Source organism: Cynoglossus semilaevis, chromosome 12 (genome assembly GCF_000523025.1).
Source record: "Cynoglossus semilaevis isolate Cse_v1.0 chromosome 12, Cse_v1.0, whole genome shotgun sequence".
Classification (NCBI taxonomy): domain Eukaryota; kingdom Metazoa; phylum Chordata; class Actinopteri; order Pleuronectiformes; family Cynoglossidae; genus Cynoglossus; species Cynoglossus semilaevis.
The window spans coordinates 9,172,332-9,197,849 of record NC_024318.1 but is presented as its reverse complement, the minus strand read 5'-3'; the positions used below and the strand labels follow the sequence as shown (position 1 = coordinate 9,197,849).

The 25,518-nt window shown below is 39.3% G+C and overlaps 1 protein-coding gene across 3 annotated transcripts in view; it reads right to left on the bottom strand.

Annotated features, from left to right (window-relative positions):
- The window catches only part of macrod2 (mono-ADP ribosylhydrolase 2), a 370,465-nt gene that overhangs the window by 199,858 nt on the left and 145,089 nt on the right, over nt 1-25,518 (bottom strand). The gene's annotated exons all lie outside the window — the stretch shown is intronic.

Here is a 25,518-nt window from a genome sequence, read left to right as displayed (position 1 = left end):
TTATTATTATTATTATTATTATTATTATTATTATTATTATTATTATTATTATTATTATTATTATTATTATTATTATTATTATTATTATTATTATTATTATTATTATTATTATTATTATTATGTTAAGAAATGGATGGAAAATCTTTTTCCTGACAATAGTTTTTATAAGACGCCCTGAAAATAGAACAAAAGTGTTCTGCTGTTTTTTTTAATCATCTGCTTGTTAATGGAAGTCTATGAAAAATGAGGGGGATTTTTACTGAGTTAATTACACAAACCCATTTGAACGGTCCATCATCACATATTTATAATGTTTAAACTTCCAAGTTTAGGAAATCCTGAAATGAAAAAAAAAGGAAACATACACAGGCAGAAAGCACTTTAATGGCACTCTCCTGCTGGATGTGTTTTCATTCAGAGGCTGCATTGTGTCAAATGTGTATTTTTCTTTAATGTGCATAAGGAAAGGTTATGATAATATTTGGGTTTTTTTGTTCTGTTGATATGTCCAGTTTTTAAAAACTGATAATTATCTTTGAGTAAAAGTTAAATTAATACACTCATGTTGGTTTTGTTTCACTCCTCAAGTCTCTCTTTTATGTTTGTTTTTTGAGTTCATTGCTTTTTTTAACTCCAGAGGTGGACGAGTTCCAAACATTCTGGGAATACTAAACAAGTCACAGGGCAGACTTATTAGGACACGTGCTGCGTAAACTCTGACACCTTGCCCCTCAGTCTTGACCTTCTCCGACAGGATGCTGCCGGGATGTCTGGTTTGGGTGCAGAGCACACAATGTTAAGGCAGGAAACAGGAAAAAGAAAAACAGTGTTATATTGAGACTTTATATTCAGCTGCCGCATAATGAAAGTATTTGTAGTCTTGTATCAATCGCCTCCATTATCAAACTTAACCTTCACATACTGCTGAACTCTGTTGGAGCTAAAATGGAAGCAGACGTTGTCTCAGATTTTTGATGAAAAATGTCACTGTCTGAGAAACACAGATGTGACACAAAGGGAGGGGAGACATGTGCAGGCAGGCAGATATTTTGTGCTAAGGAGACCACAGAGAATACAAAAACCATTGCATCACCCTGCAACATATAAAAAGGAGTCTGACATCAGAATCTAGAGCACCGACTTCCGACCACTGTGCCGCAGCACAGTAGTGTGTCGTGAGAGATCGTCAGGTGTACAGCGGAAAATATCACCTAATAAGTAGAAAAAATGTAATTTACTGCAAAACAGTCTTCATTTGTCTAGGTGGCTGTGAAACAGAACAATAAAACAATTAAATACTTTCCAATATGCTTTTTATAGCAGATGGCTATAAAAACTTAAAAGCTCATTATGTCTTTCTTTAATTCCTATGAGTATGTCGCTTGTTTTCAACTCAACAGGCCCAGGTTTCACACAGAGTACTACATTAGGGAGAAATTAAAACACAAATTATAAATAAATCCTTTTATATATACGTATATATGGTACACCATAGATTCACCAGATGACAAAATGCTAGAAAAGTGGGGAAAGAAATATTGTCAAGTCACATGAAGTGAGGAGATTGCCTATATTTTTTTTAGTGCAGGGTTAATGCAGTGGCAGACTCAGCAGTGCAGCTCCTACACTACAACTTATGTTGCAGTTTATTAGGGAAGCACATAACAACAGGATTGAATGCAGATCTATTCAGAGTGATTCAGTTTCACAAACCTCATTTCAACGTTCATATCATCTTCTTCCTGCCCTCGATGATTACTGACCATGGTCATATTTTAATTTAAAAAAAAAGAATCACATATAAAGAACCACATTAACTTCCAGGAAACAAACTCAAAAGTATAACTTTTACTTGTCTGAACTCAACCTTTCCAAAAACTTTTCTCATTTGAGCATGGTGACCTCTGTTCCTCTGCTCTACTGGCCTAATCTTAACGGCTTCTCCGGTTAGAAATAGACCCACACGTGCACACGCACACATGCACACATACAGAGAGATATAAAGACTTAACACAGAAACAAAGAAGACATCAAAGAAGAGGCTAGGAGCAGCAAATAAATACAAACGGAGCCTGGGCATACAGCATGAGACCCTCAGCTAAATGTAGACCAGAGTAATAGTAGTCAAGTATAACATATTCCATATAGCATTAGAGTAATACTAAAGTTCACCCTTTAAAAATATAGGTGAAATGTAAAAAAAAGGTGGAGCAAGATCCACATAAGCAATATAAACCAATAGGTACTTATAAGTACTTAAAAGTACATGAATCTCTGAGGTTGTTGAATGAAGAGCAGAGAATGGGGAGATGCCTATTTTCTCCTCAAACCACAGTTTTGGCCTTTTGTTTCATTGTTTGTTTTTTTTAACAATCGACCGAAACACATCATAAAAAATCCCAAAGCTAAAGCAGAAAACAAATGAGCTTCCCTCTAATTGAGCAGCGATCACGGCGTGCCGTTTGTTTCCGCCGAAGAAAACATCACTTGCCGATAAACATTTTTCCTAATCACAGCTGCTGCAGGCGCTGCTTCTCCGTTTGGAGTCAAGGTGACCCGAACAAAACACCAAATAATGTGACATGAAATAGGGATGCTGCCAGAAGCAAAGCGCGCTTGTCAAGCTTCTTTTCCGATATGAGGAAATGATGAGTGCTGTTTTGCAAATAAATCTGGAACCGGCGGGATTAAAAATGCAGAAAACAATCAATAGCTCTCCTGCAATGTGTCTGCGTTGCCACTCGCTAGAAGCTGCTGTGTGTAGAGATGAGTGAGCAGATGCAAACTGTTTCCCATGGAGGTGATTATAGGCTGAAGAAAACTCATAAAACTTGTCTTGACAACCAAATTGATCGCAGCGGGGGGTGTAATAAATGCTCCACACAAAGTGAGGAGTACATCAGGGGACATTAGCGTTACAGCATAATCTCATTACAAAGCATTATTTAATTAGACCTGAAAAGCAACCCAACTGATCACACGCTGTCCATTCATACTTTTAATTATGCTTATGCAACTTGAAAATTAACTTTTTGGCCACATACGTCAGACCGACTTTCTCCCGAGGTTTTTCCATTTAGAAAATAAACAGTCCTCATCTCCACTTCAACAGCTTTCATGTACCACCTGATGTTCAGAGTCCCTCATTTTCTACTGGCTTTTTAAGGTTACGGGGAGCTGAAGCCCAATTCAGCAGCCATGGGGTGAAGGTGGAGGAAGCGACCTCGTCTGTTCCCCCCAGGTCTATGATGGGGGACACTTAAAAAAAAAAAAAAATAAATACAAACAACCATTCACATTCAACTTTATACCAATCAAATCAAATTAGACTGTCCACAGATACAATATGATAGATACTATACAACACCATATGATACTGTAAAATATGCTATATATGATACATAGGGATTATTCACACTCACATTCCTGTGGTCAATTATTAGAGTTTACCTCCTACATAACCTTCATATGTTTAATATTAATATGGAATACAACAAAATCTGCAGAAAAGTCATGTTCAACCAAACTCCATACGGGAAGAGCTGGAATCAAATGAGCTAATCTCTGATTTTGTGATTCTGTGTCCTTTGCACTTTCAATTTAGGAACCAGGCAACACATTAGGACAAATCCACTGTCCTCTGACTGTGTATGGAGCCCCGTCTAATATTTGGGAACAAACGAAGGGAAGATAATTGACTTCATTTCCATCTGTGTACACAAGAGGTAACTGTAGTCAGAAGTCACTCATCAGACGTCTCATTTACAGATATACAGGCTGTAGACGTGGGAGACACCAAATGAGAAATGTTATTGTGTGGGACTCATCGTGGACTGACACCCCGCCCCCCCCCCGCCCCCTCTCTTTGTCTGACAGAGTACCTTCACACTCAGACTTTACCCGGCCCCTAACAGGATGCACTTTGACAGACAGAAATGAAACTGTCTCGTTTGCGATTCTAATCAAAAGCTCATCAGTCACAACTCACATCTGAAATCGTTTCACACCGTTTCAGAAGGGAGGGAGACTCTGAGGTAGATTTAATCATGTGCAATCAAAAATAAATAATCCAGCGGGATGGATGGGAATAACAGCAATTACATTATACTAAAGCTGATTAAAGCTGAAAATTCAAAAATGGACAATTAAATGATTAATGGAAAATATATTTTAAAAAATGCTTTTTAATCTATTCAAACAACTACTGTGTTTATTGTCTCTGTGTAAAAATGTCAATATATTATTATTATTATTATTGTTGTTGTTGTTATTATTATTGTTTTTTATTATGTATCTCTCTATATATAATTCTAAAAATATATAAATCAATAAACAAACCTTAATATCATCATCATATCTGGTACAACCCAAGCAGATAAGGTTTTCCTCACTGAAACAAGTTGTTAACAATAATAGTGCCTTCAAAAGCTGAGGAAAATGGAAGGCAAGCCAAGACAATCACTGCTGTTATGTCTCAGATAAAAGCACAGCCTTTTTTTCCACTCTTTTAGTCTTAATATGTAAAACCAGTGTGGGCTGAAATTTGACTTTTACATCTCTGTGAAGCATAATAGATCCAGTGGTTCATTCTGACACTACCAGTACACTGATGATTTAAAAAGTCTACATCAATCATCTGTGAGTGACACACAGTAGTTCAGGTGGTCACAGCAGGACAGTGTACAGTGTATAGGCTTTTTTATAGGATGTTCAATTCTATTTCATCTTATTGTCAGTTAAATTCATGGCACAGTAACAGCATCATCAAATAAAAAAGGAAGCCAGGATGAAGAACTGTGTTATTTTCCCCTTTTTTTATTTTTTAAAAACAATAGTCATGAAGCGATAATGTTGCTTCTTCATGTGCTCGTTACTATGGATTCATATCTAACTCTCTTTTCCTCACACAGTGTCACTTATTTTCAACCATTTCCTTTCAAGGCCTCATAAATGCCTGGGCTGTAGGATCGTATACGTTGAACTCTAACTGTAAAAACCTTTTACTCTGTCCGGCAGAGAAATAAAGGAATTGAATTATAGAGGATGCAGAAAAGGAGGAAGCAGAGATGAAGGAGGGAAATGGCAGCTGTGTGAAGGATAAGGTCACTGGCACAAATATCCAGCCTGAGTCTGGAGTGGCAACGGGAGAAGCATTCAAATCTTCAGATCTCAAATAAACACCTCTGTAGGGCGGTGGTTTCCTCTTCTCCTTTTTTTTCTTCTTTTCATCAAATTACATTCAGGAGACCTCCGCCCATGTTTATTATTCACCGCTCATTATCTCTGTTCTGATTAATAAGAGCAATTCAGGATCCCATGGGAGAAAAGAAGTGGTGTATTTTCTCTTATAAACACACTGAGAGAACCACTTAGAATAGACGGAAGGAGGGAACACAGCAGGTTACATTTGCCTAAGCTCCTTATCAGAGAGCCTGCTGCTCCAGAAATTATTGCAGAATAATATTTTAATACATCAAACGTACATCCTGTGCTGATAGAAAGAGGCGGAGTCTGATCTAATCTGACCCAGGTATATCCTTTCTTTAACCAAGACCAGGAGGTACCCAGGCACACTTTTGTGTGATTGGGTTAGTGCATTGTCAATTGCTTTCTCCGGAGCAGAGAATGCTTGAGTTATAGATTTTGGACAAGCGTATTCAAACTGTCTTTATATCACCCCCTGCAGGGGAGGAAGGGGAGCAGTGTGCTGCCTTCACAACAACTATGTTTTGTAGTGAGTCTTCGTCTGTCCCTAATTCATAGTCTATATTATCCTTATTATATTATGTTGTATATTGTATCTATTTTATTATTTTTTTCTTCTCCCTTTTAATAAGCTTTTCAACTTTGTCTTTAAACAAACAACTTCCCAACATCCCAGCAACTTCCCAGCAATGCAAAAAATCTGAAACACAGCAACTTAAGGTCAGCACTCACCAGCTGACGAATGAGAATACAGAGACTGTTCATTGGTGGACTTTGGTCAATGAAAAGCCTTAAAATTCTAGTCTTAGCAGAAACAACTGCTGTCAACTGTAAATGAAGGAAACCATTGCTGTAATGTTGCAAAATTGCCCCTCTGTAGGTGTGTTTTTAAATTGCACTAGTAACAAAAAGAAAAACCCTAACTGGTTAAGTCGAAATGCAGAAGGTGTTGAAGTGTAGCATAGTAGAAGACATAGATCAAGTGTAATTGTGATAAAAGCTTCAAAGAGAAGCAGAGTGTGCCCTACATGGCCCCCATAACCTTCGTGTTTTAAACTGCCTGCTTCTCTGAGCTTCACACTGTGACAAAGGCAGCATTAAGAGAGCATTAGGTTTTTCTTTTTCTTAAATGCATTAGCAAAGTGTAAAAAAAGTAAAGTTACTATGAAGTCACCTTCAAAGAAATGCCCCAGTGCCAAAGAATTACAAAGCTAAAAGAGTTTCTCAGGGAGGAGGCAGCAATTCTATTATTCTTTAAAATGCAACGCAGTGGCTTTTATGAGAGTGTGGAAAAGCCATTTGAGAAGCGGGTCAGGAGAGTGAGCAGCTTGGCCCAAAGCACATTGTGTCTTATCCCTCTCCATTTCCACCACCTTGTCCCTGAATAATGGGCAGACCTCGTCGTTGCCCCCAGAGGCTAATGGCCTCTCGAGGAGGAGAAATCAACACAGAAATGCTTCCATGGTAATCCCCTCCTTTTAGCAGCACCGCGACGCATGTCCAATCCTGCGGTGTTCAAAATAGCACCAGAGAAATAAGCATTTCCACCCATCTGAGATACTGCTTTAATATGTTTCTGGGCCACGGATGATAAGTGGAATCTTCACGGCTATCGACCAGATGACGTAGATGTCCATGCACCTTTTTCTCTTTTGGACAAAATACCCTGAGCCCAGGGACCTGGTACGTACAGTATGTTTTATTGTTATTAATTAAACTCTTAGGTTGTTTTCTTTTTTGTTTTGACTTATAGTGACATTCATACAAGTTGTACAAAATCCATGTAGGAGAGTAATTTCATTCGACTGGTTTAAGGTATTAAGGTGGAATTTATGTATTTTTCTTCTGCTTCTGGTGAGGGTTTTAAGATTCTTGATTGATAAATCCACAGCAATAACTGGCAGAGAGAATTTGCACTCCTTTTTAAAACACAATACTGTAAAATAAAATAATAAGTAATTTATTTCAAATCTAACATACAGATAAACTTCAACACATTAGCATGTGGATGCATAGAAATATAAATAAAGTGAGCAGGGCTACTGCAACTATTAATGTAACACACCTTCAGGCATATTTCAAAATTATGAATTATTCAAAAATACTGTACATCTCTTAGGCTGTTGGTAAAACATCCAGTTACAAAGCCATACAACTTATATTTGTACAGTATGTGTAGTACACACTGCACATATATAATAGTGTGAAGTAAAATTATCAAACTACAGCAATGTTGTTGCTGCAGCTGAATATGTCTTAAGATAAAATATTCAATTGAAAACGTGCTGGTGTCTCACTGTGACCTGAATGTATAAATTGAAGCAACAAAGAATTGTTTACTTCAAGTAGAAGGCAGTTGGAGAAAATTAATTTATCACTTCAGTAAAACAAAAACAAAAAAAATGCCTCTGATGGATTGTTCTGACCAGCTTCAAATGCCTGACCTGTTCCTTTTGAGTAGCTGGAAGACTAATGGACCACTTTTCATTATATTCAACGAGGAACGCATTTTAAGTGTGTGATCAATTCATCCAAGATGCGTGGCTGCTGGGGATTTCCAGGCTCATAAAACTGTGAGACATGGAGGGAGGGTTTATCATAATGTCTAATAAGGCAGGAAAGGCTGTGATGTTCCTGAGCATGGATCTACCCTGTTCTACCCAGGAATGAATAAGTAGGTATTTGGTCATCAGCTCCACTAAAGATACTCATTATATATCAGTTGCAGGTAAAACTCTCCACCAGGGGACACTATTTATATTTTTATTTTGGAATCTAGTCAAGGGCCGGATCGAACGACACGATGGACCTCTCCACCAGGGGACACTATTTATATTATATTATTATAAATTAATATTATATATTAATTTATTTATATTTTGGAATATAGTCAAGGGCCGGATCGAACGACACGATGGACCAGATTTGGCCCGCAGGCCACCAGTTAATTATCACTGCTCTACACTCGTTTTTTTTTTTCACAGCAGGATCTCAATAAACTCTAAAATCTGGTGTTCAAATAGAGAAGCTCATTTTGTTGTCAACTAAACACACATCCTCAGGTTGGTGTACATGTGGGTGGCCATTCTGTCTCCCCAGGGGCAAACAATCTGCACTAACCTCCCTGTAGCCGAGGTCAATTTCACCCTTTTCCCTGCTTTAATGTCTGCTAACATACAACAACACACATGTGCAGGAAGCACACACCCACGCTGTGCATACACACACACGAGGCCAAACAGGTGTGGTTTAATGCCACAGTCTCCAGCGTGTTTCCTGGAGTCGTGGAGGAGGAGATATTGCTTCCATATATTCCATTGATAACACAGTAAAACTGAATGTAAATGAAATAAAATCCTGAGAAGGAGCCGTAAAAAGCAATAATGTTGATCTCGACCCACTTGGCTTTAGAAGAGTGTAAAAATGTCACTGAATCCTTGACATGAAAAAGTCCAGTGAAATTGAACGCAATAAAATTGATCTACATCATCAAGTATAGGGTGAATATTTACTTGTGTATACCTTTTATTGCCACGTTACTACAACACCGTTTTATTTTTACTGAGTTCCTGGGACTTTCATTGACTTTTTATTCCAGGTGTTTGGAATTAGTGACACAATTGGACCTCATTGTTTGTTTGTTTTTTTAACTGAACCTGTTATGGTCAGCATGGACACCAGAGCTAACGTTAGCGACAGCTTTGGCAATAGGCAATTGTTTTGCTCAACACAAAGCAAAAAACAAAAGTTGTAATTATAAACAACTGTAAATGCTGTATGTTTTGGTTCAGTCATCAACTAAAGCTAATTTGAATTTGAAAGAAATATGCTTATTATGTCAGAAAATATATTTGATTAAAAAAATGTGATAAATTGTGTTTAGCTGCAAAGTCTCTCATTAGTTGGATAATGTTTCTTAACGACGTCTCATCACTGGTTACTGAAGGATGAATTGATTAATTTGCTGTTGTTTTTGCTATTAATTGTTGACTCCAAGTTCAAAGACAATTTCAAATACTTTCTAATCTCTATGTATACTGCAATAATATGCGTATATATATTATAAAAACAACGCACATGATAACAATAACACCTTTAACAATCCACCATTCATCTATCCATCCATCTATCTATCTATCTATCTATCTATCTATCTATCTATCTATCTATCTATCTATCTATCCATCTATATAATTTAAAACTCAACTATAAAACAACATGATTTTAAAAGATCTCCTTTTTGCATTTACATTTTCTATTCTATTTATCAAATACATAGTTCCTTTGTGACTGTTGGCAGGTTTCATCTCAGTGGACTTGTTAATGAACTGCTTGAATAAAGTGAATAAAATAGATAAAACTTCAAAGTTTGCATGAATGCAAGTTTGAAAAAAGTCAACAGTCCAAATGCACTTCCACCAACTGCGAATCCAAGCTATAAAACATCTGCTACCTTAGGAAGAAGTAACTTATTCTTTACCATTAGAAACACAGTCACTGTTCCTATGAATGAAGTATGGCCCTGGAGCGGTTCACATCTGTGGAATCATTGAAATGACACAGTCAGTCAGAGACCAGACATCATCTGACATCAAAGTGTCTGGCAGCAGAGAGACCATCTGTTTCACTTCCCTGATTTGGAATTCAGCTGCATATGGAACAGAATTAAAACCGCTGCGTGAATGTGGGAAATAAGCTTTAAATATTTAAAGTATTAACATCAAATGTAATGCAGTGAGGCAGTGGGAGAGGAGTGGGGTGAGGGGGGGGTTACGCAATACAAAAACAAGTGAACAGATTGTGAATGTTATGAACCTTCTTTTCAAATGTATCAACTGTTTGCCTGTGTGTCCTCAGAGCGCGTGCTTCGTTATTCTGTGGAGCTTCATCTACAGCAGGTGGTTCACGGTGAACCATATGCACACGCACAGAGAGACGCGTGTCACTTCCCTCGAAGTAACAGAAGAACAAGCCGAGGTTGCTGCTGTACATCCTTCTCATATGTAAATGAATGCTTTTTTGCATACATTCAGCTAGTGACAGTTCAAACAATTACTGCTGTATAACAAAGCCACATCATATGGCCCAGACCACATCATGGAGTTCATCCAGTCATACAGTACACACACCAATCTGGAAAGAACTGGTTTAGTTTAGTTATTTGACTGGACGTTCACTTCAACTGACACGCAGCTTTAACACTGAAACAAACGACACCTACTCTATCAAGTTTATTATCTATATTAATTTCTGTGTTCATTTGAATAAGCTGTGTTACCCTTAGAGCTAAAGGTCGACTTTTACTCTCTGGTTAAATAAAGTTTTAATAATAATAAAGTTCTAATTGATTGGGCAATTTTCACCCCAGGTGACCAAAGAGGTTAGTATTTGTGAGACATTAGAATTAAAGTTGATCAGTGAAATGGAATTATATTCTCAGTAAAGAGAAATTTTGGTTTTCATTTCTATAGTTCCCTGATGTCATCCAAACAAAATGATGTCAATCCTTAATTTTTCCCACTGTCCAGACACAGCATGACCTCTCTGTGGTCTGGAAAAACCTTTTCTAAAAATTAGTTAAATACTAGTGGGAACCCGAGCATCCATGTTTTACAAAGAACTCGATCGTTTCACTTCATCTCCTCCTCAGCTCACACAGAAGTGTGGGAACAAAAGCTACTGCTTCAGTTTTTCCAATAAGCCGGCGCGCTGAGGTTTTTTTTTTCTTTTTTGTGGTCCATATATTGACATCTCTTGACTGTCTTTTCTATTCCATTACCTGCCTTCTGCCTGTGCTCTCAGATTCCCCGTGACGGGTAATTTAGGGACTTCAAATACACTTGTTAACTTTTAAATCCTTCAACAGTGTAGGAGTGCAAAATTATTTTTTACTTTGTAGCGCAGGAGGTGGAGATGACAGCACAGGGTTAATGAATAAATAACTAATCTTGTTGTAAAACTAAATGGCAGTGTTTTATTTATTGAAACTGTGACACATGGTTTAGATGTGGCATCAGTGGACCCACACATGGTTTCATTGTCAGTCTAAGTCTAAGTTTCCTAAACATCTAATTATTGTTATTATTATTTTAGAATTGTGGAGGAGGATAAATCTGGAGTCAAGTCAAGGCCTCACTTTTATATCTTTCATTACATTTTTTCAACAAAACTTGACCATGAAGGTGAAAGAGAGCCGAGATGAATGTTTTTAAAAAACGAAATGAAATAATTACGATATTATGCATACACTGAGATGTGCTAAAGATGTCTTTAGTTTGAACGTCTTCACACAGCCCATGCAACTTTAATCTGATGATTCCAGTCCTTGATGTGTGTTTTAAAATGTGGATGGATTCTTTACACTAGAGTCATTATCCAAGGTGTGAGCCTTTCGTAAAGGCTGTGATGTCACTGACATTTACAGCATCTGCACGACTGTCTTACAGAGACAACAATAAGTCACTTTCATTCTTTTGTGTTGTTTTCCTTGGAACTTTCTGCGTAAGTCAGACTCTTCTGATGGTTTTGTCCTAGATTATGTTTTAGGTAGTCATGTACACTATGAGAGGTCCGCCTAGTTACCCTGCATCACAGGAATGATGCACCATCTGCTGATTGTCTCTGACCGCTGCGGCTAATTTTAACCGCTCCTAAAAAAAACTGCTCACTGCTCCAGGTATTTCTTAAGGTTGCCCATATTTCACTTCCCTTCACTTAGTTTTATTTAATATATAATTACAAAAAGGCAATGTAATGATAACAAGGCTTAGACTGCGGCGGCATCTCCACATCTCAGGTCTTTGGCTCTGCCATGAACACCATTAACCTCCCAGGGCGGAGCGGCCTCACCGGGGTGACAGAATCAGGAGGAAACTGATACAAATAATTGGACCGTCACATGTAGTACTGGAAACTAGTGAAAAACAATCTCCTAATTGGTATATGGCCAGTTTGTATGGTTTTCTTTGGCGGAAGGTAAAGAGATCATTATCCATCTCTGTCTGACAAAAGCAGCTGCAGCATCACAGGTCACGGGGTGTTTGGCCCTGGTTCATAACTGAAGACTTGCCTGGATTTTGACTGCACTCTAATGAGACGTTGAAAAATAATAACAGCAAGTATAATATAAGTGAGTTGTACATTTAGAGTTGCTTTTTTTTTTTTTTTTTGGAAAAGCAGGTAATGGCATCTGTCTCTTTATTACTTCTCACGTAACTAGTTAAAATGTCACCTTGTGAAGTGAACTTTTCTGGGTTTTTTGTTTTGTTTTTTTCTTTCTTTTCCCTCAGATTCTCTCTGTTTTACTCATTAGTTTGCATTGTGGGTACGACACAGAGCAGTGGAGAACTGAGAACACACAGTTCTTTTCTTCTCCGCGACTTCGAATCCTACTAAAGCCCCGGAATCACCTGTAGGAGCTGAAGTTGCCTTTGGGAGGCGAGTGAGTGTCACGCCGCAGGACAAGTCCTTTCATCAAGCTTCCCTCTTAACCTGACCCTGCCATCTGGAAAAACAGATGATACTAATGAGGGACGGCTCCTTGTCTCCTGGCACCAAACACATGCACACTGCTTTCATTGTGCTCCACTGTCCCCGATGCCCCCTGGGAGTCACAGGCACCGCTCACTACACAAATATACACACATAGATGGACGGAGACAGGTCCACAATGACATGGCACCCTTTACCAGCCAAGATAAGCATTGTAAATACAATGCTTCACCAAGAATAAATAATAAACTACAAAGCTCCAGCCGGTTCTACTGAACAATAATAGGTGGGTTTGATTTTTTTTTTTTGTTGTACCTGTACAATACAAAAAATAAAGAAACCTTGAGTGGTAGTGAATTGGGGGGGTAGAGTGGGTTGGAGAAGCAGTGAGGGAAGTTACTTGGCTTTTGATTGCTTCTGCAGGAACCGGAGAGGAGCGACCTCTCCGAGACAGGAGGGTCAGACGAGGCTAATTAGTCTGCAGCGGCCCCTCAAATTTCTGCCCTGGGATATTAATGAAGTGATCCATAGGAAAACAGCTGCTCGGCACACTTCTCCCACCGCCCCAGCAAACCCACTGTGGCGTCCATTCCCGTTACCCCCCTGCCACTCTGTGACTCCACCCGGAAGGACAGCGCGGTGCCAAGGATGGAGGCCATTAAACTTCCTCCCAACACTGTGACAAGTTTCCGATCGATGCTGTGTGGGTCGTGCAGATGTGAGTGTTTCGCCATGCCAGGAGAGGGTGACAACAACAAGGCATTGTGTCCTACATCCAGAGAAAAATGATGTTTCCACAAGAACGGGCACAATGGCTGGAGAAATAGTGTTTTTTTTTTATCTATTTCTACCAGAGAGTCTGAGCTTCACTGTCATGGGAAACTATTGATGTGAGACTTATTAGAGTCTTCACAGGTAGCTCATCTCAGAAGAATGTGTCACAGGCTGGAAGTTTTCTGCTCGTTTTTTTACCCACACCATAGAGTAAATGTCAGTCCAACTACAGTTTATCTTCCAGATTCAGTGTCTATAAAAAAAACTGGCTGAGGAATTTCTAAATATCACAAAAAAATATTTCAACAGAGATGGAAGAATCAATAAGTCAAAGAAAAGAAATGTAAATATATGCTGAAAGTAGAAATGTTTCATCTGATTAATCATGATGATTAAGTGTGATTATTAATGATTCTTCATAATTAATCGTGATGACTCAACACTCCTTGATATGAAAAAATACATTGTTTTCCTGTATATTGCTTGAACAGAGACACAAAACAACAGGAAGGTATGAGTGTTTCACACCTGTTTAAATGTGTTCCTAATTCAATCCATGGAGTTCTTTTTTATCATGAAAGAATGTAAAGAAAAACATTCAACATAACTCAAAATTTAGCTTCATGGAGTTGACGGCTCTTATTGCGAGTTGCTTTCAAAACCTCTTTAGTCCTCAACATTAGTCATCAGTCCACAGTCCCCTGCAATCGATGTGGACGATTACGTCAGTCAACTTGTCAGCCTTGGACTTACTTACTGCCCTCTTTCTTGCAGTGTGTGTTACTGACAGCATATGCATAGACATGGACTTAATTTGTATCTTTCACAACCGTGGCCTGTAGCTCCCTGTCTTTGTCCTGCAGGGGCTGCTGTGTAGTGGTGCACTATTTATACCTGTAACATGGTTAAAATGTTAACTAGGGAATGTTCAGTGCAAATCTTTTGAAATGACTTTTTTCATAGTGTAACTTTAAAATGTACTTCTCTTTGTATCGACGACCTATCATCAACATGGACAGCTGACAGATTATTATTGTTCATTAGCCGTCAGTTGATGTCACCAACACTTGCTTTTTTTTTTCAAATGTCCTTGAACGAAGTGCTGGGTTAATAACAGCAGCACAGTGTTTCCCCCTAGAGGCAGGGCCATCATTTAGCCGTTATAGACTGAGGTCTTCAGAGATGCATTTAGCAGAGTGAAATCTCTGTCTTGTTACGGCTGTGACAGCTTAATTCTGCACCCATCCACTGTGACTGCAGGGGGACAGAGGACAGAACTGAAGACCAGTGGGCCAGTGTGAATGAGAGAAGGTGAGTGGTTGTGAGAGGTCAATGTATGAATACTGCATGAGCACAGGAGAGCACGAGAACTGAATAAGAATAATAACGCATACGTAAAGAAAAAACAAACATCTATACAATGAGCTCAAAATAAAATACAGACGCCATTGGCAATCCTCTGAGCGAATGTGCTGTGATTCTTTCATCTGCTTAGCCTTGACAGCATATAAAAAAAGAAAAATACACAGTTTTTTATATTAGTAAAAAATGATATTTTAATGTAGATGAACAATGAGGCCATTAAAGCACTGGTTCCCAAAGTAGGGGGCATGGCTGCCTTAGGGGACATGGAGCAATTGCTGAGCAAATAAATTTCATTTTTAATCTATTTTCTTTAATTTTTTCATTTGTGGGAATGTTGCTACTTTTTTATTAGTTTGTTCAATTTTGTTGTTTGTTTGGGTTTTTTTTTTTTAATGAATTACAGTGTTTTAAATACATTTGAATGGGCATTTTGCAGCCTTAGCTGTGAATGTGACAGAAGTCCTATCTAGCTGCAGAAAATCTTTGCAAACCCTCGCATCAAAGCAAGGTGTCAAACCTTGACCCCGTGCCTTGAATCCCCTTCACACGTCTTAATGAACAGTCACACTCCTATTTCCTCCTGGTAATTTTTCATTCTCACTTGAATGAGTTTTTACTTTTTCCTCTGCTTCCTTTAGTGGCTGATGAAAACAGAGGTTTGAATGCTGAAGTCAAATCCCTGATGAGCGTTAACCCTTGGTGGGCTCTGATTTCCTATAGCAAACAGTGGTGTGTCTGTGGTTCATGAGTAATTGAACAGTATTGATTCTAAGGTCTGGGGGTGACAATAATGAGGTCATATATCAGGCGACAGCAAACACAAGCTGTGAGGACAGCTTACGTGTGACACAGGGAGAGAGAGGGAGGAAGGGAGGGAGAGAGAGAGAGAGAGAGAGATTCCTTTCACTAACAAACTCCATGATAGCATCACTGTCCTGTGTCTTTGGCAGCACTTGCTTTTGCTCTTCTTATCTGTCCTGCTGTCAATACCGACAACCCTCTGCTCAACTGGGGGCATGAGGTAGTATTGACATTCAGCTCAAACCCACAGCTCTGAGTGGAGTCCAGGGTGTTGCACATGAATTATTCATGTCCTGACGCCAGGGTGCTGAGCAACACCAGTCTCATCATAATTGAAACAATTGAAAAGACAATACCAGATGGGTCAATAATTAGACAGCAGGAGAGGGAAACTTGATCCGGACGCTCCCTGCTTGCCCTGCCAACCTTCGCAGCGCACACAAAGACAAGACCTTTACCAACACGTGCCTGTTCCCTGTGGTGCACAACAATATGCTGCACGACACAATGAATCGTGTGCATTTGCACAACTGTCTACGCCAAAGGGTGTTCCTAAAGGAAAACATGTTCTTTAATATAACCAAGGCACTGGTAAAGCAGCTGAGATCTGTTTTTGCTAGTTAAAAACTCGATAAAAAAGTAAACTTTGTGGATGAGTAATACCTAACGGAAAAAAAAACCTTTCTGTCTACTGTTTGTCAAAACACTGGTCTGGCATCGCCTCTGTCACGGCACTGTCTCTCCGACTGTTGAAAAACAGAGCCAGATGACCAATCTTTCCCTCCGGGCTTTTACTTTCATAAATCCATACCAAGGGCTCCCAGCTGATCCATTACCCTCACTGGTCTCCTGGACAGAGCTACGACTCAAGGTGATCACCATAAAACTAGGCACCACAAGGCCGTTTCTCACCTCGCAACGCCTTAAAAACAAGCAGGGAAACAGAGGCGGCATGACGGCAGGAACAGCAGCACCTCAGGCCATCGTTTCTTTTTTATGACATATGTTGGCCTGAGCAAACCTTTGTGGGTTAGATTAGTAGATAGATTAAAGTCCTGTCAAAGCACATTGCTGATCTACCGGCTTTCACGTAAGGAGCAGATACACATGTAGTTACTGTCTAATGAGAAGTCTTTACAGCTTCCTTTTATTGTGGTTACATTTATTTTAAATAAACTTGTAGTTTATTACCAAAGGTAGATATGGCTGGGAGGCTGTGTGCTGTTACGGAGGGACCGGCAGCATAAACTTGGACCATTTTTATTTAGTTTCTAACTCTAGGTTCTTTGCTAAAATCTGTATAAAAGGCTTAGACACAGTTGGCAGTAAAACCAGCTTTTATGTCTGATATTTCCCCCCCTGCTGTGTGTTGTTGTAAAAACAAAAGAGCTGAGCCACCGCAGAGAATTAATTAATTGTTCTGAAAATAAAACTACTTTTTAGAGAACTAAAAGTTTTTACAGATGAAGAACTTTTTTTTCAGGAGGGGGAAAAGGGGGATCAATAAATTAAAAATAAAATTAATAAGAAAACAGAATTAGCAAACATAACCTCTGAGGTTTAACATTTTTCTTTTTCTTTCTCAAGACCAGAGGAGAAAATCTGTGAATTTCCCCAAAACTGCAATATTATGAAAATAATAATAATAATAAAAAGTTTTTATTTCTCTTTTTATGGAGTTCCATTTCAAACGCAGCGCCTCCATCAGCACATACTCTATAAGCTCCTGTGTATTGGTCCCATTAGCCATTAGGGTTTATAGAGCCATATGCACTTTTATAGGGAGGTTAATGGCTTTTAGGGACCTCAGAGTGGGTCGAAATTAACGGCATTAAACTTGAAAAAGCCAAACTGGGACATACAGGGATCACATGATTACATTCTAATAGAGCAGCAGATGATGCTAACCAGCTATAATTTTTTTCTATCCTGAGAAAAAGACCAAATCTGTCAATGTTTACAACCTGAAGCTGCCTAATGAGCAGAAGTAACCATAGCAGTTTGTGGCGGGAAGAGAAAAAATCATCAAAGAGGACAGAGCAACTATTTAGGCAGTATTAGGCAGTCGTATTCATGCGTAATTAGCTGTGAAAATGTCACTACAGGAGGCTGCTACTCCCTTTCCTAATTAGTTTTCAGTCCTTTTCTTCCCTGAGAAGTAAACAAAGCCATCAGATCAAAACTCTGGCTTCTATTTCCTGTCAACAGTGGAAACTCGGTGTTTATTATTGTCTTGCAAAAATCTGATTTCAGTGTTGGTCGTGATCAGTGTCACAAACTCAACCTCCACTGAGACGTGTGTCAAAATCATGGCCCTCAGGCCAAACATGGTCCATCGAGTTTATTAAATGTGGCCAGCAGAACAACACTAAAATGATCCTATTTGGTTGGTTGTTTTTTTTTGTTTGTTTGGTTTTTTTTTTATTTACTACTGATACTTTTTTAGGTTGGCAGGCAGTCTTAGAGTAAATACTATAGGTGGAACCACTACACCAGTTTGATTTTAAGTCTGAATAACTTGAAATAGAAAATGTTGTAAGTAAATAAATACTAATCACATACAGTCTTTTTGGAATAGCACAATAAGACGATAATTTAACATGTTAACAATTTAGTCACTGACTCTCAATGCTTTAATTTAATTACCCTTGACATAAAACGAAATATCAGAGTTCTTATCAACCACTACTATTTTCCTGCTTAGTAACAGTAGCGCCTCAATGCAATCCTAGCCACACGGACAGTGAATGAGACGAATTAAGTGTAGAACCCATTAGTTTGAATGGCTGCTCCTGGATTCACATCACACCACTCTTCCTGACTCAGCAGCAATTTCGAAAAACTTTACTGCTGATTGATTTAGGATCGAATTGCTCAGGGAGTAGAGAGAGGCTAGAGCAAAGAGTCAAATAAACTAAAAGTATCCCTTAAAGGTGGAAGAACCGTTCTTTTTCCCTTTTTTCTTTTTTGGAGTAATAAAGAAAGTCCATATGATTCAGTTACACAAGTGAACAAAACAAAGATACTACGCAAGCCATGATGGGTCGGGATTCAACATTTCATTCCTGTATGTATGAAATATCAACAGATTTTGGTTGATAGTTTTGAGATTTATAAAATAAATGCAATGCAAGGCAATAAATCTCTGTTATGTGGAAATACAACAGAGCTCAAACTTATCTTTTAATGAATAAAAGGACAATAAAAAATATATTGCGTGGTCAGATGAGTCCACATGTTAGCCTTTGCGGGTAAATACATGCAGAATACGATTTGAGTTATGTGTTTCGGTACCAGATATTTTCAAACCTCTGTAACAACATACAGGGTTTTTAACTGACTGGCCGGCTCGCAGTGCAGCCTGGCCCTTATATTGAAAACCACTGGTGCATGCTAATGTGTTGCCAAAATTAAAGCACAAAAGTTAGCATCAAAATGTGTCCTTTCTCCTAGTCCTGATCAATCCAGGTTGACCTGATTTTATTGTTTTCGCTGCAATAAAGCATCAATTTCCTATGGGAAAAAAAAATAGCATTAGGCTCTAAATATGTTACAAAATCTGATTTACTTCATTACATTAGCCCCCAATCAATGCCCCGTTAAAATTTATGTTCTGAAAAAATAAATGAATCACTGGATCAACTAAAGATGAATAGATTTTGCAGCCTGACAGGGTTCTGAGTGTGTGTCATATCACACGTATGTGTGTGTGTGTCTGTGTCTGTGTGCGTGTATATAAATGTGCCACCACTGGGTGATGAGTCCTCTACAACGACAGCCTTCATTAGGTCCGACTTACTCACGGACAGATGGGAGCTGTTTGTGATGGGGAGGCAGGACTGAATCCGAGCTGCTGCCACATTCCACTTCAAACCTGACCTTCCAGCGGTCCCACTTCATCTGCCACCCACAGTCCCCCCTCCCTCCTGATGCATCACTGTTATTTTGAGGCTCAGACATGCCTTGCTGCTCCCCCACCTCAACCAAACAAGCAGCCTGCCACACAGGTTTTAGCAGCTCCTGCACCCCATTACTCTGAAGGCCTTTCACCTCCTATTTCCAGACTTTTTTTCTTTTTTTTTTTTGGTAAGACCACCACACTTTTTATTCTGCTTGTGTTTACCCAATCGCTCCTTGTCCTTCTTGTTTCCTGGTGATGAATGACCGCTGGCCGTCCTACTGACAGCTCGGCAGCTGATGCCACATAATTACTGTATCACCATTTAGCCAAAATTGCCAAATTACTCCAGTCCTCAAGAGGCCAGGTTGACTGACAGACCAGCCAACAAAGGAAACACAAATATCTAAAACGAGAGGAACACGGAGAGTGGCTGGAGTCATTACAGATGAGAACTGAAATGAGGTTTGTTCTTTTCAGTGAAAGTATGTCCATTACACTCCTGTAGACGTCAGGGTCTCAACAAGTAGGTGACTGAATCTTTATTACCATTATGCACATGTACGATCTGAATCTGCTTGGCCTCCCTCAGTATAAAAAGGAATCATCAGCGTAATCTACCAAAAACACTTCCTAGTACCTGATGCACAGATTAGCTGAGGTTCCAGTCACCAAAGCTAAACAATAAAACTGTCTGTAAGACCAGTGTAGACCGTCTGTAGTTAATGGCCAGTGTGTGGAGTGATGAAGTGACATTTATGATGTGTGTGCTAACAGTGAGCAGTGGTGAACATGTTGATTTAGCGCCAACTTGTGTGTGTGTGTGGTTCAGACAGTGATGGCCACCAGTGTTGAGCTAAGCCCTGCTAAATTATCTACGGCTACAAAGGATTCCTTTCACTGCAGCCCGAGTCTTCAGATGATGATTGAGGGTGGGGGGTGGGGGGGGGGGCACCTTGTACCAATCACGCCGTCTCTATTTGATTCATTATGTTGAGATGGAGGAGGACAGTGTGTTCATCTGTCTGCCATGTTAGCATTTGTAAAAAGCAAGAGCACCAGTTTTGACAATGTCCTGCTCCGGGACTGAAATCTCATTACAAAATAAGATGAAGTATAAGTTATTCGGCAGTCAATACAAAAATAAGGTGACAGGTCCCAAAAGGGAGACGGGAGACTGCCTCCCCTCCACCCCCGAGGCTAATACTGTAGGAGGCACTTGAATGAATTCATGTCTGGTGAGTAAGAATTAGTGGCATTTATGTTTAAATTTTAAAGCCATTAAACTCTTCAGGATAATGGGCTTTTATATTGGTCCTCTGCCGATCATTTCAAACAGTGACATGCAGGATTGTTCACACTAAATGTCAAAACTACAAGCAAAACCACAAAATTAATCTCCTCAGCAAGAACAAAACCAGTCTCTGAGCACAATGAATTTCATCCTAATTACAAATTATGATCCGTCTGATGGCTTTCTGAAACTGTCAGCCCCGCTGCACGTGATTGGGCAAAGACTGCCTCAATAAACAAGCAGTGCAGAGTGATAATGTTCGGGGGGTAATTTAATCAGAATGAGCTATATGTCACTTACTAATAGCGGGTACTTTGCCGTGATTTATCTGTGTTTGCAAAAGTGGAGAGAGACGGAACAGAAGGCCTAGTGTCTGGCATTAAATAGGGCATGGGAAAAACTCCTCGTGCTATCGGGGAGAAAAAATTACCACACTCTGACGATTAGTATTATTAGCACAGGTGCAGTTACAGTTAATACCAGAGGCGCTCGTTTCACTGGGAGGGAGCAGTGGGTGAAGAAGGAGCTGAGCTGAAGTAGGGTGCATCTCTCAGAGGTGTTTTATGTTCCCTTTAGTCTCACCTCTCACAAACAAATAAACTGAAAATAAACACCGTCAGAGACACAGTTAGCTGCAGCAACCACTTCAGAAACTGTTGCTTTGGTTAAGATGAATGAACTTCAGGTCGGTGAAACGATTGCATCTTAAAATGTTGACCTTAAATAAAATCTAAATTAGCATTAGCCGTAGTGCTATCTAAATGAAAAATTATTAGTAATGGTCATCAGTTAGGAAATGGAATATTTAGTTGTCAACTGAAGAGTCATCTAAGATCTGCCAGTATTCTGATGATGAGCATGGAAATGGCTCTGGAGCTGCAACCCTGCCTCAGAGCAAGAAGACCAACACTTGAATAGGCTTTGCTCAGGTATTCCTGTATTGTCCAGTAATTTGGACATCCTGAATCAATGATCATCAACTGGCAGACCACAGGTTGAATCCGGCCCACCTAACTGTCCAATCTGGCCTGTAACTAGTTTCCAAATTTGTGAGGATATCGAAAAGAAAATTGTGTGGTCTCAACTAATAAAGCAGCTGAAAAACAACTGAGACTAAAATAACTATCAGTTATGACTCTATTTTTAAAAAAATCTTTTTTTGTTACATTTTATTTAAACGGTCCTCCGATATATATAGTTGGTGACCCCTGCCCTAAAGAGACCATAGGTATGACTGTGAGTGTGACCCTTTGCTGGACTGGTAACTACACAGACAGTAACCCTCATCCAATGACTGCTGGGATTGACTGCAGCCACAGTGTGAAACTGAAGTATGAATGACTGAACTTTTTGGTTGAAACTCAAAGTGCACACAACAAAAAGAAATGAAACTGTAAAGTTGACACCATAATGATAAAATGTGTCCCTTTTTTCCTTTTAATCAAAATATGATTTATTATTTAAGGCATATTCTAAGACTCGTGCAATAATGAATAAGGAAAATGGAGCAAACAAACAATAAACAGTGCAGACTTTTTGAACTGTCAATCTAAAGTAGCCCCAGGGAGGGGAAAGAAACGGGTAAAAGATTTCAGATGAAACTGTAGAGAAAAACAAACAGTGTCTATTTAAATGTCCCACAGGGACATTAACTTTCTCAGGCAGACCTCTGGTTTGAATTCTAAATACCTGCTGGCTTCTCAGTGACAGCTCAGGCTGAACTGTGTGAGTGTACATTAACCCACAAGGCCTTTGAGGAAGTTATTAGTCTTGACCTGTGGAGCAGATGATATATGAACGTGGCCACACCACATCATCGTTCCATATCATATAACTGTAAAGTCAGAGTTCAGTCTCTGCATGTTCTGGTGCATTTAAATGACCTTGTCACTCAGAGAAATGTGTTTTTCTTTTACGGCGTACAACCCACAGGGTTAACAAGAAGAAGAAAACAAGTTGATTTTTATTTGTCAGCAGCAAAAAGCAACTATTAATAAGAAAAGACAGTTAATTTGTTCTATTGATTTTGAGAAAGATGTTCTACTTCAGTCCCTGGCCAGATGCTTCAATTACCTTTGTTCACCTTGAGATGTGTACTGTATGGTTAGGTCTCTCATCCAATAGTGAAACACAGGGAACTATGTTTCCTTCTTCTCCTCCTTCTTCCTCCTTAGGCTGTTCACTTACAACAGCAAATCATTTGCCTTCACCTCACCCTCTCCCCTGCCTTCTCATCTATTACAATAACCATCTCTATGTCCTCCTTCACCACATCCATAAATCTCCTCTGAGGTCTTCTTCTCCTCCTCTCTCTTGGCTCCAACATCCTTTGTCCAGCATCTTCATCTACATCACCTCCAACTCAACTTTCTGTCTACTGGACAGAGACACTGTCTCTATGTACCATATCATTGTATCATATCATATCATATCATAGCAGCTCTCACTGTTGCCTTATAAACAAGGAGAACTACGTACAATGTGTACAATGTGTAATAGCGTGTCACCATGTGTCATGAGTCTGCTGCTTGCTAATATAAAACATCCATGTAATAATGTCATGTGATCACATTGTCTACAACACAAGTGGTCTAATTGAAGTGATGATAATGAACTCTCTCTCCTCCCCCTGTACTATATTCACAACTTAGTAACCTCCGCTCCGTTCATTTGACAACATATTTTCACTTGATCATTAGTCTGCCATCAGAGGAGTAACTTCCTCTAACACCGGGGCAAGTAGACAATTTCCTCGTCACACAGATGTTACAGACAGTCCTTAAGCCTCTCTACGATGGTAGGTGGGTAATTACTGTCATTGATTAATAATCCTGGGCTAGCCCCATAATAATCAGTCCCACATGGGCTTGGTTTTCTTCAAGGAAAACCTCATTTGCCACCAGGATTCACAGCCTAAACTGCTTAGTGGGGACGTAATGGGGAGCAATTTTCTTGTCTTGGTGAAAAGGGTTCTTAGATGGCTGGGAGTAAAGGGGAGGCTGCAGGGGGGGTCATTTTCCATTGCCTCAGCACATCACGTCCTTTAACATGGACACGTCTGATCTGAGATAAACTGTTTTTTCCCCCCGAGAGCAGGAGATGATTTTCAAGGAAGCATTTTTTTGCCAACTCCTTTTTGTGAATATGGCTAAATCTGAAATGTCTCTTTAAAACAACAAAAAATACAGCCACCCTCATGTCATGTACACTTACTTTACCTCCAAGTAATGCATTAAACTCCAGCATGAGTTCATAATGTCAGAGTACGACTAATATTCAAATATATGTTGTTGTCTACAGGTGGTTCAGTATGAAACCAAGTCCTCAAATATTCCCTAAAATGTCACTACGAACAAAGAGAAAAGGCTACTTCCATGAACAGGCCCAAACTGGCCTCAGTAACAGAGAAGTTGTTGAGCCATTATATGATACATTAGATATTTACGTCAACAGAAGCAAATAGGTACACAAAAACATATTTGTGTACGTATGTGCAATATATATATTATTTAATAATATTTGTATTCATTATTTGTATTTAAAAAAATCAGTCAAGAATGTGATAAAAGCACTATTTCAATCAAGCTAATCACGATTTTCAGTGGGATTATTATTTGCAAAAAGTTTTGAGCACGTCTTGCTGTTAGCCTCAAGGAAAAGGTCATCAACATTTCGTTCAATTTCAATTATCCTAGTCAACTATGCTTTTAACGACACTCTGTAGCCTTTTTGTACGCCCACATGTGAAACCATGGAGATTAGTCAAACACAGTTATATGAATATTGTCTGTTGTCTTGTTTGTTTACTTTGCACAGAATCGTAGGGGTGGACAGACTATTATTTGGGATTTTCATAACCCAAATACATTTTGTCAGCTGCCACTGCAGCGCTATAATGTGCCTGTAGGTGGAACGCATAAGTCAGTGGCAAGGAAATTAATGAGACAAAAAAAAAAAACAAAACAAAAAAAAAAAATCTAAACAATGGACGAGAAGTCACAGACGTGTCAAGCATCTGTCATTTTCAGCATAGCAGACAATGCAGATGATGACAGTGATCAGAGATACGAGACGAGGAGGTGATGGTGGCGTTGAGTAAAGATAGCAACAATATAAAAACAAACTGATAAATTAAAAAAAACTGCTAAGAGTGAAGAACCAAACAATTTATATAGAAACGTTATCAGAAAAACGAAGGTGTTTTGCCCTGAAATAATTACCACAACGCCCCATTGTGGCAGCGTGATTGCTCCCAGATGACACTGCAAGTTATTAAATTGTCACCGCATTCACCCGGTTTGGCGACGCACGCACTTGAACTGGCTGCCCACAACACTGACTCACAGTTTATCTGCTCCATTTGTTTGACATCTTTACGACACACCATATTAACACAACCTAATTTCATCTGGGCCCCCATGTCGTCTCTTGGCTGTCTCATAGAAATCCTTCAGGGTTAGGTTAAGACTGCTGGGACGTTTGTCTCGACCGAATTACACCAAGTGACATCTCTCCCAGACCGTCATGCTTCCATTTCCAGGCCGCAGGAAGGAAAGCTTGTGGCAAAAGTGTGTTACGTAAGTATTATGGACAATTACCGGCCTCCAAAGGAAGTAAGATGAGATAATGCTAGAGTCTCAGAACGCACACACACTGGAGCTGTGCAACAAACACCACATGTTTCTGAATT